This window comes from Podarcis bocagei (genome assembly GCF_964188305.1).
Source record: "Podarcis bocagei genome assembly, chromosome: 1".
Classification (NCBI taxonomy): domain Eukaryota; kingdom Metazoa; phylum Chordata; class Lepidosauria; order Squamata; family Lacertidae; genus Podarcis; species Podarcis bocagei.
The window spans coordinates 7,904,544-7,921,734 of NC_138125.1; the positions used below are offsets into that span (position 1 = coordinate 7,904,544).

At 46.4% G+C, this 17,191-nt stretch overlaps 1 protein-coding gene across 5 annotated transcripts in view; it reads right to left on the minus strand.

Moving 5' to 3' along the window:
- Positions 1 to 9,816, minus strand: part of KTN1 (kinectin 1) — a 103,420-nt gene extending 93,604 nt beyond the window's left edge. For all 5 annotated transcript variants that reach the window (XM_081191198.1, XM_081191201.1, XM_081191200.1 and 2 more), the window contains exon 1: positions 9,660 to 9,816. The gene's annotated coding sequence lies outside the window, so the exon portion shown is untranslated. The remainder of the gene's footprint in view (positions 1 to 9,659) is intronic.
- Between the last annotated feature and the right edge of the window lie 7,375 nt (positions 9,817 to 17,191).

Consider the following 17,191-nt stretch of genomic DNA (forward strand, 5'->3'; position numbering starts at 1 on the left):
ACAGCTCCACCAGAGAGGTCCATGAAAGGGCACCAGAACCTCCTTAAACCTGGAGGTGGTCCTGTATGGCTGTTGGGTTGCATAAAGCCCAATACCACAAGTCATGAAGGCCTTGGATAGTCGCTGCCCCACAATGGTTTTCATTGAAGGCTTCCACCGAGGCAAATTTGCAATCTCTCCATCTTTATTTGATGTACTAATATCTCTTCAAGCTCATTTTGAAGAATTTATGTATTCATTCAAATATAATCTAATTAAGCTACAGTACTCATTAAGTCCAGCTAGTTGCAGCAGAGCAATTATGAATTGTGTGCTGAAGTGTTTACTTTCAGCTCTTGCAAAACAAACTCATAATGGGACAGAGATGGGCACCGAGTGTTACACAAACTTTTTTCACGTGGACTGTGGCACACAGTTCCACATTTCAAATGTTGAGCAATCACCCAGCACAACAGAGAAAGAAATACTTTAAAAAGAAGGAATGCAAACGTTTCCTAGTCAGCTTTTTATATTCCTCCATTAAAATAAAAAGAGTTAGGAAAAAGGAGTGCAGAGACTACTTCCAACTTCATGAAAACTGGGGCAGGGAAAGGCAGACACTGGTTTAATCTGGTTTAAAGACTTCCACAGACCGCCTGCAGTTTCAACAGGAAAACATACTGTTTGTAACATCACTTGATATGGGAGCAAAGCACATATCAAAACAACTCCTAAGGTTTATTAAAACCTGAACAGGAAAAAGCAGATCCTAAACACCAAGTACTTTGGCTCATCCCGTTAGTCATAATCCCCAACAGTAACAAACTCTAAAGATGCATAATTGCATTTGCTTACAATCATCCCTTTTTATCCTTGCATCTCTTTCCCCACCTCTCAGCACACCACAGTATATATTTAGATTGTAAGCTCTTCAGGGCAGGGGCCTGGCTTTTGCTCATGTTACCCTGTAAACACCATGTGCTTTCAAGGCGCTGCGTGACCTTTCGGTGGGTTCTAAAGTACCATCAACTGACAGCTACAAAACTTCAGTGCTATTCCATCAAATTATTTAACAACACTGGGTGGTATTCAACTAAGTTTTCCTCAGAGCAGGCTCACTGAAATTAAGGGACCTAACTTAGTCACTTTCATTAATTACAGTGGGTTAAACTCACATTGAATACCACCCACCCGGAACATTATTTAAGAGCAAATTATGTTACTTGCAAGAAAGTGATTAATATAACTTTCAAAAGGCTGTCAAATATGCATGTCAGAGTAACACAGTGTCAAAAACCCTGGGTGCCTGGTTCCCTAGGCTTCTAAAAATGTTGGGCTGGCATTCTAATATTTAATTGGGTCTCTCTTTCAGCGTTCTACAAACCAAGCCCTAAATATTTGCTTTTGACTCTTAGGAATTTGAAGTATTTTGTCTAAATCTGAGCATACGTGAAAGAGGGCAAAGGGGGAAAAATGAGTTAGTTCCACTTCGTGAAACAGCAGTGAGCAGTAGGACTTCAATCTGTTCACTGCAAGGGGACTTTTAAAAATCTTTCCAGAACCAAAACCACAATTTCATTATCTTCACTGTGATGTGTTTATGACTTCCATGGGGAAGACGCTTCAGCCACCCCTTATCTACTACCCCAGGCACAGAAAAGCTTCCCCACCCTCTCCCCAAGTCATTTTGCCCGAATGGAGGAACGAAAACTTTACTGCTTTTACTAAAGTTCCCCAAAACAAACTGCTCAGTTTTCCCAGCGCCCATACTGTAATCTGGTTCAAAGAGCGACTAGAAGTACTTTGACCTACAATAATCTAATCTCCGAAGTAGAAAAAGGTGGAGCACAGGAAGAGTGTAAAGGGGGCAGGGGAGAGAGCTGCTACACAGCTATAGCTGCATAATCACGCCACCCTCTGCAAGCTGGAGCAAGTCTAGCTCTTCCTTTTACATGGTATGAAACGTGGCACAGCTCCCAATATTACTCTCTGAAGAGGAAGAGAGAATACCAGATGCACTCTTAAAGAAGCCTGAGCGTTGTGATCTTTGAAGCAAGAGCTCTCCAAGGCTTTGGCCTTCAGACACATGAAGTAGAATTGTTAACAGACAAGCATTAAGGAAGTTCCGCAAATGCTATTAAAACATCTTAAGAGACTAATTGAGAACCCGGAGTGTTTACTGTGAGAACAGCGATACCGTTTACACACATTTACATAAATGTAGATTTGCTATCGCCTCCAAAAACCAGTTTCCCCACCTTTTTATGCAGAAAAGGGGGAAATATTTTAATTATGAAGAGCATAGTGTAAGAAGAGCCTACTGGATCCATTCAATGGCTCCTCTAGTCCAGCACCCTGCTCACATAGAATCATGGAATCTTAAGAGTTGGAAGGGATCCCGAGGGTCATCTAGTCCAACCCCCAGCAATGCTCCTGCCCACAGCCATCCCTGGGTGGCCTCAAACCACCAACCTCCCGTTTTAACAGCCAGATGCACGTGGGAAACCTGTGAGCAGGATCTGGGCACAACTGGACTCTGCCCTCCTAGAATTTCCAGTATCTGGTGTTTGGATGCATACGTACTGCCTTTAACCATGGAGACAGAGCACAGCATCCAAACAGTACAGTCTGTTCAGACTGTTAAACCTGAGTGCAGGGACCGTCTGGCTGCTGTTCTTGTAAGTTGCTGGGGGAGCCTTTTTGACCAAAGAGCAAGGTAAAAATGCTGTAAACAAATGAACAGGCCTTCTATGGGCCCCGGCACTCCGAGGTGCAGCTGTTTCCTGATCATTCCATCTGGTTGCCCGAGGACTCAGAATGCTGGAATATCTTCAACTCACAAGGACAGCCTACTGGATCAGGCCAATAGCCCGTCTAGTCCAGAATCCTGTTCTCCCAGTAGCTAGTAAGCTGCCTGTGGGAAGCCTGCAAGCTTAACAGCCATACAAAGAATTCAGAGATTCTAGCTGAGAACCCCAAAACAGAGCCAACCTTGATCCAAACAAACTTCTTATGCTTTTATAAAGGAAGCAGCAAAGGTTTTTCAAGAGGAAAGTTGTGCTTTCTTTTCCTCTGTTGAAACTATTTGGAACAATTATGGCTGCAACACAGATTCAGTGGGGCTTACTCTTAGGTAAGTGGGTTCACAATTGCAGCCTGCATGCTAAACTCTTTTGTTTGCAGTCTTCAATAGAAATAATTCATGACCAAAGGCATGCTATTTGCTGCACCACTTAACAGAGGGAAGGGCCACAGTGGCTCATGTTTTTATAGAACGGCGTTACTACTGTCTTTCTTCACAGTTATTAAGGTTATTTAAATTGGCGTTCTACCTTCTCCTTAAGGCTCAGAGCTAGCAGCAACATTTCCCACTTATTTATCTTGATGACAACCCTATAAAGTTTTCATTATCACTCCCATATATTGGTCAGGTATACACTACTTCTGATCTGTCAAGTCAGATGCAGCCTACTGGCTACATTCTGCACCCTTCACAGCTGCTTGACAATCCCTCTGTTACCCCTAGTGGATCACCAAGCTGCCAAACCCGATAGAGGAGGAGGAGCCATTTTCTGATTGCACTGGCTTTCCAGTAACTTGGTTTAGGAAGCTAGCTAGTGTAGCCTACAAGAACCATATTAGACACAGACTGACTGATTGACCTCCAGTAAGCTGCTCTTGCAGTTCAACTGGAGCACACAGCAAATGGAAAAAACAAAACAAAAAGCCACTTGCGTCGTGCACAGCTTGAATGACAGCATTTACAACAAGCAAGCATGTTATCTTATATTTAAACAGTGCCCTTTCCAATGTGTTGTAGGTGCAACAGCTTACAAGAAGCTGAAGGACCAAGAAATTTAAATTATTATATTTAGAGTGTGTGTCTGTGTGTGTGTAAATCCCCATCTAGTAATTGATTTCACTGTTAAACAGTTCACACAATCCTGCTTCCTGTTCTTACCAACTGTTACTAACCAATAATCCCATTAAAATACACATTCTTTAGACGGCAAGATATTGCAATCAATGTATTATCTCGTTACTAGGAGTTAGTACCATACTTCAACATACTTGTCCTGTAGGCACTATTTATGTATATGCTATTCTGAGTGCTTCACTTTATTCCTTTAAATAACCAATCTTCAGCTTGATTTTCAGTTAAGTACTGCTGGCAGCCTGTTCCTTCGCAATGTCAGGCATTCCCAAGCCTGTTGATCCCAACTAAATCTGCATAGGACAAGAAGCGTTACCAATATTTTCACTGCTTTAAGCATCTACTCCTGGCCCTTGTAAGAGTCTTCCTCCGAGCCACCCGCTGCTAAACACCTTACGTTGAGAAAATCCTGCGTATAGAAAAAGGATCAGCTAGTTAGATTAAAAGGTTACCATGCCAAAGTTGTTTCCAGTGTCACCAGTTCTGTAGCCTGTTTACAGTATCTGGCGTATTCATCTGATTCCTCAAGAACACCTTCACATTTTAGGTCTTATCCTTGATTACATTTTAAAAGAGACAGGAATCTCAACTTTTTTTGTAGGTGGGGATTTTATCTGGCTTTTACAATACTTCGGGATGTATTCAACATAGAGCTAAGGAGAATGTTCTGTCAGCACAAAGATTTCTCCTTGTGCAACAGAATGCTCTCCTTTTCCTGCCCCCACATACTCTCTAAATTTGTTCTGCAGATTCCCCCAATCCGCCAGAGCAGATTTGGGGGGGGGGGGGTGCAAGGGCAGAAGGGGGAGAGCCTGCTGCACAAGCAGAACACGTTCTACTCATACAATTATTTAGCTCCAGAACACAAACTAAAAATTGCACTCCTGTACACACGTAAGAGTGAGGTTTATTCCCATAAACACTCATACTTGTAGACATCTGGTGGACATGAATGTTGGAGGACTCGAAAGAATCTGCTTCTTCACATAGCAAATAGCTGAACTATATAATTCACTCCCATAAAAGGCACTGATGGCCACTCACCTGGATAGCTTTAAAAGCAGGTTAGACTAATCAATGGATGATAGCCATCATAGTTAGTAGCCATTGACAGACTATGTTCTACCTCCACCGTTGCAGGCAGTATGCTGCTTCTGAATTAATACCAGTTGCTGGAAATAGCAGGACTTGGGAGCTGTTGCGTTCAGGGCTCGCAAGTTTCCCACAGGCATCTGGCTGGCCACTGTGAAAACCAGGATGCTGGTCTACATTGGCCCTTGGCCTGATTCAGCAGAACTCTTATGTTCCTATGTAGTGAGTAAACATGCATAAGCTTGGACTCCACATCTAACAAGTTAGGGGGGGATTCCATTATTACTAGGACATCACCTTAGAAATCCTAACAGCTCATTTTTAAAGTCCATAAATTTAAAAGGTAAAGGTACCCCTGACCATTAGGACCAGTCGTGACCGATTCTGGGGTTGCGACGCTCATCTCGCTCCATGGGCCGAGGGAGCCGGCGTTTGTCCGCAGACAGCTTCCGGGTCATGCGGCCAGCATGACTAAGCCGCTTCTGGTGAACCAGAGCAGAGCACAGAAACTCCGTTTACCTTCCCACTAGAGCGGTTCCTATTTATCTAATTGCACTTTTATGTGCTTTCCATTTAATTATTATTATAGCACACACAGGCAAGAAGTAAACTACTAGAGCAGGCTTCTTCAACCTCGGCCCTCCAGATGTTTTCAGACTACAATTCCCACCATCCCTGACCACTGGTTCTGCTGGCTAAGGATCATGGGAGTTGTAGGCCAAAAAACATCTAGAGTGCCGAGGTTGAGGAAGCCTGTACTGGAGTTTGAATTGCAAGGTGGTTGTTATTATTATTATTATTATTATTATTATTATTATTATTATTATTATTATTATTTATTAATTAATTATTAAATTTGTATACAGCCCTATACCCGCAGGTCTCAGGGCAGTTCACAGGATAAAATCACACTATAGAAACACAAAATACATAATCAAAATAAAAACAATCCAAGGTTGGTGAACAGAAAAGCAATGAAAGCTCATTGCTCATTTCTTCACACATTTGCCCACATATATACCGGGGAGGGGCAGCTTCAGAATCATGTCCCCGAGGCTTTATTATAGCCTGAAAGGGAGGCTGTAGGCTGAGTAGTAATTAATTAGAGCTACCCACAGTTTCCACACAAATGCCTTAACTTCATATTCACCTTTTCCATTACTTTAAGATGAAGATGACTATTGTAATTTTGACATACAAGGGAAACAGAACTACACGATCCATTGGTTTTCGGCTGTAGTCTAAGCACATACATATTTGGAAGTTCACTGAAATCAATGGGACAGGGTCCAAGAGAAGTATATTTAGGACTGGAGGGTTAAGACTTCATTTGCTGCTCTATTAACAGCTACTGCTTCCCTAAAGTCAGTGATATCTGAAGCAAAGTACGCCGCATCTTTTGAAGAAATACAAGATGCCAAGTGCCTACAACATTCCCAGCAAGGAGTAAAGGGAACCCAGAGAATCTATTACTGAAACTGCTTTATCAAGCTAAACCTGATGATTAAGCCATGATGCATACTGTATAAAGCAGACTCATGCAGCTGTCAGGCAAGAGTGAAGAGGGGTACCCTTATAGAAATAGTCATGCCTAGAACCTATTACTGTAGTACACTTCTACTTTCTCCAACATAAGCTTTTCAAGTACAGTGGTACCTCGGGTTAAGTACTTAATTCGTTCCGGAGGTCCGTACTTAACCCGAAACTGCTCTTAACCTGAAGCACCACTTTAGTTAATGGGGCCTCCTGCTGCTGCCGCGCTGCTGGAGCACGATTTCTGTTCTCATCCTGAAGCAAAGTTCTTAACCTGAAGCACTATTTCTGGGTTAGCGGACTCTGTAACCTGAGGTACCACTGTACTGCTCCAGAATTTATAAAGAGCAAAACGATGTTCATTTTTCACTGCAATTGAAGGACTGGCCTCACTTACACATTGCAGTGCAGTACTAAATGCTTGCAATAAAGTAAAATGGGGTGGGGGGAGGAGAGAAATGTCTTAGAATAAGTGACGAAATTGATCTGTTTCAGCAGTTACATTTCTTTTATTATACAAACTATTTCATTTAGTTCACTTGCTTGAATGCTTCTCCTCCCTCAGATGTTTTAATTGGTGGCAATGTGCTTTCACAATTCACTTGGTCAACTATGGCATTAACTGGAAGTAAATTTCAGCCAAGTCATCGCTAGAAATACTCTAAAGCATTACGAATTTAGAGGAAGACTGACAGCCAGGCTTAGACAAAGCTATGTGCACGTCCCCTCCCTTCCTTTCCCTATCGCACAAGAGCCAATAGAAAGTTTCTGTTCTGGATCTGAACACAGTTCCTTGTGCTCTGAGATCATGAGAAACTGTGATTAGCTCTGAAGTGGACGTTTTTTAACATGGAGAAAGGGGAGAAAGGGAATGCAAGCGCAAGGCTTGTGCCAGTTCGTTCCTGTACTGCTAGGCATTAGCCTGCCTGAACCAAGTCTTTGTTTCCGCCACCCATGTTCAGCCAAGCAGAGATGAACAGCCTTCCAAGAAGAATTCACACCAAGGCTGGAGCCAACATACCTAAGAAACCACCTAAAGTCTACCTTAGGTATAGCACAAGAACGTTTCCTTAATCTTCCAGGAACCATATTTGAACAGCACAGGCACAATGAGAACTATTTTCCAAAGTGGGCCCACCAACGTAGAATTTCTTATTTCCTGTGAAGGGCAAAATCCACAGCCGATTTTTCTTTTGAACGCTGACATTTCATTTCTTAAACTTAAACCAGCACTCTGAGAACTTGATCCAAGTTAAAGCAAGGCAGAGAAAAGTCTGCTTCGGGTCTTGGATGCAAAGTCTACATCTCACTCTATCATCAAGATCCTTCAAGTCCACAATGAGAATGTCACGAGGGAGCACTGATAATTAGACGAACCTGCAATGAACTCCTGGAGAAATTCCAACACTCCAGGAGTGAACCAGAAATGCATTCAGGACCAACAAAGAAACCATAGCACTGGGAGCATAGAGCCCCAAGGACTGGATCATCTTCCCCCTGCGAGGCATGAATTCCATTCCCTTGAGCTCTTCAAAAATTAGGAGTCCACACCTCAGCCTATCCCTCCTCATAAATACTACACATCTCCCCAAGATATTGCACTCTAATCAGATTCTCATTAATTACACCACGCCACTCAGAATTCACCCTCCATATTCCCACGGGACTTTCTTCCAAAGACTGCCATCTCCTTCACCCGGTCATTCCTAGGAAGTCTATCCCTAAAGAATCTTTTAGATAAAATGAACTTTGGTGTGCAGCGATGGTTAAGAGTATTGGACGATGACCGGAGATCAGGGTTCAAAGCGGGAGGCTTGCTGGGTGACCCTGGGCAGCTCAAAAGCGCTCAGTCTAACCAGAGTGGTGTTGTGAGGATAAAATGGGGTGTGTGGATAGCTGTGTTTTCTACCTTGAGCTCCTTGAGAGAAAAGCAGGACATCAATGAAATAAAATATAAATTTTAAAACACACAGCTCCATAGGTAAGAGCATATCCTTTAGTCTTGAATTAGCCTCCCACTGTTGGCCAACAGAAGGCCTTCTTACAACTTTAGCACCCTTTCTTCTATGAAACAGAAGACCCCACCCCAAACTAAATTTATCAGCAGGGATTTGAAGGCACAGCTAGGGAGCCCTAGCTTTTATGAATGGAGGGGTAGGGGGGTAACAGTGAGAAGATTCAGCACATTAATGCGTACCCTTGGGGACCACAGGTTTAGCACCCCAGATTTCTTATCATGGGGCTGGAGGAGAGACATTTCCTGGAAGGGACACACCTTCAGCTACACCCACAGACAGGCTGGCATTTCCCTGCCAGCGTGCAAGAGGTTTCTTGTCCTGCTCCCAGCGCAAAGCAATGCCTACTCAGAAGCAAGTCCCACTGAGCTCAACAGGACACACTCCCAGGTGTGAGAGCTCAAGCCCAGGTGTGCCCCAACTTGGATTGTCAGGGGGGCTTTTTATGCAGACTAAAAAGGCCAAACAATTAAAAAATGGGGGGGGGGATTCCCTATATTCCTTCAACACAGGTTAGAAAAAGGGAAGCAACCCTTCCTTACATCTCCGCAGGATTTCCTAACCAGAAGCGTGGGGTCTTCTGGGGGTGCATTTGTGGGTGGGGGGAATATTTCTCCTATTAAAAAGGGGGGAAGGGGGAGACAGTCTGAGAACAGGATTCCCCGACTCTGGAGAAAACTATTTCCCACTTAATTATTTTGGGGGGTTCACCCTCTCCCCCCCTCAAAGCCCCCATTCCTTCTTCCTGAGCGGCAGAAGCAGCAGACGCCCGAGAGTGCCGCCCGTCTCCCCCTCTCCGCCCTTATGCCCCCCCCCCAGATAACCCCGCGAGGCCTGCACAGGAGTGGGGGGGCTTCTTCCGAGCCCCCCTTCCTCTTCCACGAGGCGACCCCTGATCCGCGCGGCCGGGAGACCCCGCCAACCCGCCGCTCTTTCCCCTCACGGAGCCCCGCAGGGCCCGCCGGCCTAGCGGGCCGAGGCTGAGGCACCCGGGCGGGCCCGGCTGCTGACTAAGGCGCCGGCCTCGCGGGCCGAGGGACGGGAGAGGCGGCGGCGGCGGAGGAGGAGAACGACGAGGAGGAGGAAGAAGCCGGAGCGCGACGTACCTGAGGGGGAAGCAGGAGCCCGGCCGGCGGCTTGTCAGGAAAGGGGAAGCGAGGGAAGGAGGAAGGGCAGCAGCGGCGGCGGCGGCAGCAGCAGGAGGAGGCGGAGCGGCGGTAGCCGTGAGCAGGCGGCGACGGCTCCTCCTCACACGGCGACGGGCCTTCGGGGCGGAGAGGGAGGGAGAGGCGGCACCGGCACGTCCGCGGCGTCGGCCCGGCCTTTCATCCAGGCAGGCAGACGCCCACCACCTCCCCGCCCGTTAAAGGGGCGGCGGCGGCGGCGGCGGCACTTTGGCCCCCGTAGTCCCTCATGGTTTCGGGTTGCCGCCGCCCCGCGCCTCACGGCGCTCTGCACATCCTCAGGGGTGCCTGTTTCGCAGCGTAAGGGAAAGAGTGCCTCTGAGGGCGTGCAGAGCGCGCCGCTTCCTCGCTCCCCCTCCCCAGCTGCTCGCCTCGCCACCGCCTCTTTTCGCTGGATCCAACCTCGCCCGAGTTTCTCTGGGAGGTGGATGGAGGCGGCACTTTGACCCCCGCAGTCCCTCATGGTTTCGGGTTGCCCTCACGGCGCTCTGCACATCCTCAGGGGCGCCTGTTTCGCAGCGCCGCGCGTGAGGGAAAGAGTGCCTCTGAGGACGTGTAGAGCGCGCCGCTCCCCCCCCCCCCCCGCTGCCCGCCTCTTTCTGCTGGATCCAGCCTCCGTGGAAGAGGTCGGGTCTCCCGGGGCTGGTTCCCACGTGCATCTTCCGTCCCTGGGTGGCTGGAGCCCGGGAGAGATGCTGCTGCCCGTCCGTGTAGGCAGCACTGAGGTACACGGGCCAAATGATTTGGCCAACCGCCCCCCCCCCAGGGCAAGCCACAAAACGGTGCCCCGCCTTCCCACCAGGGAAGAAGGGGTGAGTGAGGGGGATAGAGATCCGCATCGGGGATCTGCTGCCCCTGTGGAACCTGCCGCCTGAGACGGTGGCCTCATCTGTGCCCTGAGTCTGTCTCCAGATAAGGCAGCGTCCTATGACTGGAGGTTGGATTGGCCACCTGTCATAGAACTGTAGAGTTGGAGGGGGTCCTGAGGACCATCTAGTCCAGCCCTCTGCAATGCAGGAATAGGCCTTTGTCCCATATGGGGAATCGAACCTGCAACCTTGATGTTATCAGCGCCATACTAGATGACCCTTGGGATCTCTTCCAACTCTACAATTCGATGATTCTGAAAGGTGACTAGCACATGTGCTGCTGCTGTGCCTTTTTTATCGGCATCCATCTGTCCCTGAGAGACAATGGAGTGCGTCTCTGGGGATGAAGTCAAACTGCAGAGTGGCCTCCCCAGGGTGCAACCCTGGGGGGGGGGGGGAGAAGAAGAGTTTGGATTTGATATCCCACTTTATCACTTCCCTTCAGGAGTCTCAAAGCGGCTAACATTCTCCTTTCCCTTCCTCCCCCACAACAAACACTCTGTGAGGTGAGTGGGGCTGAGAGACTTCAGAGAAGCGTGACTGGCCCAAGGTCACCCAGCAGCTGCATGTGGAGGGCCTGGGCTAACCAAATAACAAGACCCTCCCCGCCTCCGCTTGGCCTCGTTGGTGTGGTCCAGACAATAGATAGAACACTTTCGTGTCGCCTCCTCAAATGCCATGTTTCCCAGTACAATCGGTTCCAGTGATGTGGGGCCAAGAGATGGTTCAGGCATGAGAGCATGAGAGTCTTAATCTCAAAATTGTTGGGCCAAAGATTCCTGCGTTGCAGAGGGTTGGACTAGATGACTCTTGGGCATAGGCGCCGACTCCATGGGGCCTGAGGGGGCCCGAGCCCCCTCAAAAATTCGTTTGGGGGGGCTCCGCCCCCCCAATAATCTCCGGCGCCCCTCCAGCAGAGCGCCATCGCCGCCCCTCCCCCAGCCCAAAATGCACAGGGGCGGGCTGCATGCCTCCTGCCCTCCCTCCCGAGCAAAAGCTCCACCCAATTTCCTTCGGAGCTGATTAATAGGCGCAGCACGCTCTCCCCTATTCGCTCACGAGGAGGCGGCGCCACTTTATCTGCATATTCATGAGCTTATTTATTATTCATGAGCTTTCGCGGGCTCCCCCAATATTTTTTATAAGTCGGCGCCCCTGCTCTTGGGGTCCATTCCTACTCCACAGTTCTATGATTCTGTGTACAACAGGTACCCCCTCCCACCCCACAAATATATATATACACACACACACACACACATATATATATATATATGTATATATATATATATATATATATATATATATATATATATATATATATATATATGTAGGTTTTGGTGTCTTCGGGTGTCTTCCCGTGTAAGAGTTGGGGTGTCTAGGCGACGTTTCGACGAGGTCTCACTCGTCATCTTCAGGCTGGTGCTTTCGGCTTCTTGTTACTAGAACAGAGCAGGATCTCAGTGTTTGAGTTCCTATAAATACTGTTGAGGGGGTGTGGTGTATAGCCTCCAACGTTCTGGGCAGAGAGGAAGTTCCTAGGTTAATGTGCCTTTTCTTCTTTTGTTCATTAATTACTTGAGGGATATCTTGAGTGATTACTTGAGTGATATTCTGAGTACCACTTAGGAGGGTCATTAGGTGTGGATTAGTTGCTAAAGCTTTCGTGTCTTGACCTCTTGACCTTGTAAAGAGTTTTTCTGAGAAGATGGCTGTACTGCACTTAGTTGTGCTCTGGCTTGGCTTCGTGTATAGGGGCGAGCTGTGGTTTTGTGCCCTGTGCCAGCCAGATCTGTGTAGGGATTGCAGGGGGGTGCAGCATCCGGAGGTGCCACTATGGTTTGGCTACTGGATGGTGTCTGTAATTTATCTGTGGAGAGGGTCTGGGTTTGGGTCTGGTGTGGTTGATTGGAGATGGCGTTCTGTGTGCCTCTGGTTCTGGTGTCGGTTTTTGTGGGGAGGGCTAATTTCCAGATGTCTGGCAGGCGGGACGTGTCGTCACGCTTGTTCATGTTGTGAGGGTGTTTCTCTATCTCGATGGCTTCCATGATTATTCTCTTGTGGTGATGTTCCATGTTAAAGAGCAATTTGGAATCTGCAAAATTAATTTCGTGTCCTGTTTCTTTCATGTGTTGGTAAAGAGAGGAAGTTTTTTCTTCTTTTTTGACGGCATTCTTGTGTTCTGCGATACGTGCATTTATTCGTCTGTTTGTTTGTCCAATGTACGTGGCTGGGCAGACTTTGCAGGGTATTTCATAGACCCCTTGGTTTTCTAACTGGATTTTATCTTTTGGGTTTCTGAGGATATTGGCTATTTTTTGGTTGGTGCAAAAGGCTGTTTTGATATTGTGTTTATGGAGGATTTTGCTAATTTTATCTGTAGTGCCCTTGATATAAGGAAGGAGGGCCATGCCATTGTTTTCTTCTGTGTCTTGGTTTTTGGGGGGTGTTTCTTTTTGGATTAGCTTCGTAACCCTGTTTTGCTGGTATCCGTTGGCGATTAACACATTTGAGAGATTCTGTAACTCAGTTGTCAAGTGGTCTTTGTCAGCCAGGCGTTTGGTTCTGGAGATGAGAGTCTTGGCTACGGAGTTTATTTGTGCAGGGTGGTGGTGTGATTGTGCATGTAAGTAGCGGTTGGTGTGTGTTTTTTTCCGGTAGATAGTGTGTCCTAGGGAGCCATCAGGTTTTTTGTAGATTAGGACGTCAAGGAAGGGAAGTTGGTTGTTGGCTTCTATTTCCATAGTGAATTGTATTTTGGGGTGTAGGCTGTTGAGATGTGTGAGGAAGCTATCTAGTTTTTCCTTCCCGTGTGGCCAAATTACAAAGGTGTCGTCAACATATCTGAGCCAAAGTTTGGGTTTGTGTTCTGACTTGTCTAAAGCATTGGTTTCAAAGTGTTCCATGTACAGATTTGCGATGACCGGTGAGAGGGGTGATCCCATAGGTGCTCCTTCTATCTGTTTGTATCTTTGTCCATTGTGGATGAAGTACGTGTTGGTTAGGCAGTGGTTGGTCAGGTCCAGGATGTATTCGGGGGGATTGTATTTGTTTTGAATGGCTGTCAAGGCTTCATTAATGGGCACTTGTGTGAAGAGAGATACAACATCGAAGCTCACAAGTAGGTCATCGGGATGTAGGTTTTGCTTCTTTATTGTTTCTATGAACTGGAAGGAGTTTGTAACGTGTGAAGCGATAGATTCTGCATAGGGCTGAAGTTGCTTAGCGAGAAATTTAGCGAGATTTTGTAGAGGTGAGCCTATGGAGCTGACTATTGGTCTGAGTGGTGTTCCTTCTTTGTGTATCTTGGGGAGACCGTAGAGTTTGGGGCATCTGGATGATTTTTCTCTGGGGATGATTCTTAGCTGGATTTCTTCACTGATAGGAGAGGCTTTTATTTTGGATTTGGTGGTTTTTTCCAGATAGGTGGTGGGATCTGTTTTTATAGGTTGGTAGGTAGGGTCTTGGAGTAGATTTGATAGTTTTGCTTGGTAGTCCGATGTGTTCATCACAACAGTGGCATTACCTTTGTCTGCTGGGAGAATGATTATGTTGTTGTCTTTCCTCAGGTTGGTGAGTGCTTTCTGTTCTTCTTTGTGTAAATTGCTTCTGGGTGGTTTGCTGGAGCAGAGGATGTTGGTGACTTCAAGTCTGATTTTATTGGCTTCATCTGGGTTGATTTTGGTTAGGCTAGCTTCGACTCCGCATATGATGTTTTCCGTGGGGATGCGTCTCGGGGCGACTGCAAAGTTGAAACCTTTGGAGAGTACTTTGGTTTCAGTTGAGGTGAGGATCCTGTCTGATATGTTATGTACTGTTTGTTTCATGGGTTGTTGTGGAGGGTGGCTGGGCTTCTGGCGTTTCTCTAGTTTGTGGAGTTTGTTGGTGTGTATGTCTGTCTTATGTGAGGACTCTGTTTCAGCTCTCCAAACGGCTAGTTGTCGAGATAGAGAAACACCCTCACAACATGAACAAGCGTGACGACACGTCCCGCCTGCCAGACATCTGGAAATTAGCCCTCCCCACAAAAACCGACACCAGAACCAGAGGCACACAGAACGCCATCTCCAATCAACCACACCAGACCCAAACCCAGACCCTCTCCACAGATAAATTACAGACACCATCCAGTAGCCAAACCATAGTGGCACCTCCGGATGCTGCACCCCCCTGCAATCCCTACACAGATCTGGCTGGCACAGGGCACAAAACCACAAAACCACAGCTCGCCCCTATACACGAAGCCAAGCCAGAGCACAACTAAGTGCAGTACAGCCATCTTCTCAGAAAAACTCTTTACAAGGTCAAGAGGTCAAGACACGAAAGCTTTAGCAACTAATCCACACCTAATGACCCTCCTAAGTGGTACTCAGAATATCACTCAAGTAATCACTCAAGATATCCCTCAAGTAATTAATGAACAAAAGAAGAAAAGGCACATTAACCTAGGAACTTCCTCTCTGCCCAGAACGTTGGAGGCTATACACCACACCCCCTCAACAGTATTTATAGGAACTCAAACACTGAGATCCTGCTCTGTTCTAGTAACAAGAAGCCGAAAGCACCAGCCTGAAGATGACGAGTGAGACCTCGTCGAAACGTCGCCTAGACACCCCAACTCTTACACGGGAAGACACCCGAAGACACCAAAACCTACATTCCTGTACCCGTGAAAATCTACGAAAGCATATATATATATATATATATATATATAATTCTATCCTAACCTATTTCTCCAAAGAGGTTTGAGGCAGCTGGCAAACAGTAATGGAAATTGAATGAAACAAACATAATTCTTAAAAGCGCGCACGCGCACACACATACTCCACACACCAGTATGCTTTAAGATTGATAAATGAATTACGTACAATGGTAAGAACATGAGAGCACTGATGGATCAGACCAAATGCCTACCTGGTCCAGCACCCTGTTCCACAGCGGGCAACTGCTGTAGTTGCCTCTGGGAAGTTTCCAAGCTACTGGTATTCAGAGTCATGCTGATTCTGATAACTTTCCTCTGTGGCTGCAAATGTCATAGTTTTAACTGTACCCTTGTGAGATAATTTATTTCCTTTTTGTCCATCCTGAAACTCCCACCCTTCAGCTCCATCGGATATTGATTTATTTAATTTCTATATTGCCTGTTATCCAAAGTTTGCAGGGCAGTTTAAAATATAAGAACACAAAAATACACAATGTAGTAGCCAACAAAAACAATAACCCCCACCCCGTCACTCCCAGGATGGATGACTCTGAGCTCTAACATATGAAGTAGGAAGAAAAACTTTCTTATCCACTTTCTCCATACCATACATGGTTTTATAAAGTTCTGTCATCTACCTCAATAGGGTAGGACACGAACCAATGGCTTCAAGTTACAAGAAAGGAGATTCCAACTAAACATGGGAAAACTTTCTGACAATAAGAGCTGTTTGACAGTGGAACAGACTCCCTCAGGAGGTTGTAGACTCTCTTAGAGGTTTTTAAGCAGAGATTGAATGGGCACCTGTCATGTATGATTCATGCATTGCAGTGGGTTGGAGTAGATGGCCCTTGTCATCTCTTCCAACTCTACAAATCTATGAAAATAATGTAGGTGAAATGAGTGAAAATGTATAGTTAACACCAGTGGCGTAGCGTGGGTTGTCAGCACCCGGGGCAAGGCAAGTAATTTGCGCCCCCTAACCCGTGGATTTGCGCCCCCTAACCCGTGGATTTGCGCCCCCTAACCCTAACCCCCAGATGTTGCGCCCGGTGCGGCCGGGCCCCCCCTGCACCCCCCACGCTACGCCACTGGTTAACACCTTTCTATCTTGGCTTTCCTGCAAGGGTCTCAGGACCAGTGGTTCACGGTGGTCCTTTTCTCCACTTTTTATCTTCACAAGAATCCTGTGAGGTAGGTTAGGCCGAGAAAAAATGAATGGCCAAAGGTTATCCAGTGAGTTTTGCGGTTGAGAGGGAAATTTGAACCTGGTTCTCCCCAGTCTTCCAGGTATACAGAGCTCATCACAGCATGTTTTGGGTGTAATAGGTGACTATTGCATTTTCCCACTGCAGTGGTCACACTTTTCGTTGGATGATTAATAAGAAAGCACATGTCCATTTGAAATTGGAATGCAGAAAGGGGAGGTATGAGGAGGTCGGTGAAGTAAGTTTTAAGAAAATAAGGTTTTGAAGTTGTACTTGTTTGTTTTTGTGTTTGTTTGTTTGTATTTTATAATTTGTGAAAACTTAATAAATATATTTTTTTTAAAAAGCACATGTCCAAAGGCTGCTCCTTTGGTTTACTCACCAATCCCTGTGAGAAGAATGTGCTGCTTCTGCCTATCTGTCCACTCCTGTTTCATCTCTTTCAATGGGTCCTTAACCCTGAAGACACATTTCTGCTTTGTTTTGACCACTTTCAAAGGAAAATAGCTCCCTCTTCCGTCAATGCACTGTACAGAGAAACTTGGCATCTGCAGGAAGAATGAGATTTTGTCTCTGTGTTTGTGTGTTGGGAAATCACAATCCATGATGTAATGTAACTCTACCTTTCTTCCACTGGAATGTGCAAAGTTCCCACAGGGAGGATCAGAAAGGAAGCAT